We start from the raw sequence: 2,439 nt of genomic DNA, 5'->3' as shown, positions 1-2,439 counted from the left end.
CTTGACTAAACTGCACAAGTACCTCGTTCTTTTTGGCCCTCAATTGTCCTTCCAACTCTCTGTGAAAGCAAGTTCACATCCTGTCTTAATTTTATATACCATCTTTTATTATTTTCTTTTTCTAATTTAGTTCATTTTTTTTCATCTCTTTTCAATCTGAATTCTTCCACAACCAGAACACTTCCTGCTACGATCAAATTATGTTTCTGTGTTGGTCTTGCATTTCACATGCTTTATTTCTCCAGTTGCTTTGTCTATTACAGTAAAATATAAGTTCCGTTAAGAATTGAGGTACTTTGTGAAAATATTGGTACGTTTAAATGATAGTAAATTATTTGTTATGAATTGTTGTTATTAGTGAAAAAAATGTTGTGATATACTGATATTGGTGAGAATTATGTGGAGGTGTTTTAGTTTTTTTATTATTGTTTGTCGGTGGTTAGTATAGAAGTGTGATATAAAAACAGTGGTGTGCACATAAAAAAATATACTTACCTTACGTAGGGGTAACGGTGGTCATTAAGGTTGTTCCCCCAGAGCGAGGCCCATCCATTGCACTGCGGTTGGGTTGACCTTTGCGATCGTCCCAAATGTGGACGACTCGGACGTGCTATTTCTAAGTGTGGGGTCTGCGTATGCGCTCACCCCGATAATACAATCAAAATCAGAAATCCTTCCCTACTTCTTCCAAGTACCTCTCAACCTTCAGATTATTATTATTATTATTATTTTTATTTTATTTTATTTTTTTTTTTTTTTTTACTCAGTGGGTGTAATTTTACAGGCCATCATAAAAGATTTTTCTTTGAAAACAACTCGTAGTGTTCTCTTGAGTTTGAGTAACAATATATCTCCCCAGATTTCCATTGCTCTTCACCTCTTTTGATAACCTTTGCAGATGAATTTGCATTATCGCAACAATCGCTTACCATTGGTCTCCACAGGAATTTGGGTGGCAATATGCCTCCCCAAGGTTCCAGTCCTCTTTGCACTGATCCATTGGAGGTCTGGTTAGTGCTTTCACTTCTTGGTCTTTCCATCCTCCTTGACTTTTCTCGATTATTTGGTGTGGTAGCAGTTTATGGTGATACACACACAAGGTTTAAAAAAAAAAAACGGGGAGGGGGAAGTCAGGGACACAAGCGAGGGGGGGGGGGGTAACACAATTATAGTTTCAGTTTCCATGATTCCATGTGATGCTCCATTATCTTTTACATCTTAACAGTTTCTATATGTCCGGCTTGTGCCTGTAGCTCATGTGTGTTAGTCTCTGCATTCCAGGGTTTTCCTTATTATTTCAGCTATTTTCATTATTGTTATACAGTGTATCTTCTCAGCCATCCCTCTGAATCCAATCTTTCCAATTCTTTTTTTTTTTTAAAGTTTTTCAGTATTGTTCCTAGTGCTCCTACTATTAATTGTTGCTGTTGTTGTTGTTGTTGTTGTTGTTGTTGCTGCTGCTGCTGCTGCTGCTGCTGCTGCTGCTCATTAAGAGTTTTCACACGAGCCACCATCAAAGATTTCTCTTTGTCTATTGTGGTGTTTCCTGGAGTCTAGGTGATAACAAATCTCTCCAGATTTCTAGTGCTCTTCACCTCTTTTGACAACTTTTGCAGAAAAGCTTACATCATCAGAATAACCGTTTACTATTGATTTCTCGTCGGCACTGACCATTAGCCTTCACTGGAATTTGGCTGGCAATAAGTCTCCCCAAGATCCCAGTTCTCTTCGCACTCATCCAATAGAGGTCTGGTTAGTTCTTTCTTCTCGATCTTTCTATCCTCCTTGATCCTTCACGACTATTTTGTTTGGTACTAGTTGATGCCAATCCTACAAGTTTTTTTTTGATGGCGGATGGGATAATTTACTTAGAATTATACAGTTTCAGTTTTATCGATTCCACATGGTATTCGGCCTTTTTGTTTTACTTTTGTTGCAGTTTCTATATGATCGGCTAACATTTGTAGCTTATGCGTATTAGTCTCTTCATTTAAAAGTTTTTTTTTATATTTCAGCCGTTTCCATTATTGTTATCTCTTATATCTCCTCAGCAATCCTATTGATTCAAATCTTCAAGTTTTTTTGGATTGTTCCTAGTGTTCCTAATATTAGTGGTGGCCAGTTCTGTGCATTTGTTTCAGTTCTCTGCCTCTTTGATATTCACCCTGTGGTGTGCTGGAATGGCAAAATCTACGATTTAGCAGGACATTTCCTACTTATTAAATATTATGACATCAGGTCTTCTTGCTTGGATGGTTTTATCTCTTTGTGCGTCCATATACCAGGGGATTTTGTGATTTCCATTTTTAAGTACTGCCTTTCCCAACTGACCGAATTCCATATAGATATTCTCACCGAAGATTCTGGTCGTGTTTATTAATGTCTCTAGTCCCTTTTAGTTTCTTGCAAAAAGTTCCAGGTCGTCCATATACATTAGGT

General features: G+C 37.4%; 1 non-coding gene across 1 annotated transcript; it reads left to right on the top strand.

Moving 5' to 3' along the window:
• The first annotated feature begins 487 nt into the window (after window positions 1-487).
• On the top strand, window positions 488-650 carry LOC145277165 (U1 spliceosomal RNA). Its single transcript, XR_013868117.1, has one exon. It is a non-coding gene; the product is annotated as a U1 spliceosomal RNA (small nuclear RNA).
• Window positions 651-2,439: the final 1,789 nt, after the last annotated feature.

Source organism: Euprymna scolopes, chromosome 5 (assembly GCF_053919585.1).
Source record: "Euprymna scolopes isolate OS-2025 chromosome 5, ASM5391958v1, whole genome shotgun sequence".
NCBI lineage: Eukaryota > Metazoa > Mollusca > Cephalopoda > Sepiida > Sepiolidae > Euprymna > Euprymna scolopes.
This window is presented reverse-complemented; position numbering and strand designations above follow the sequence as displayed.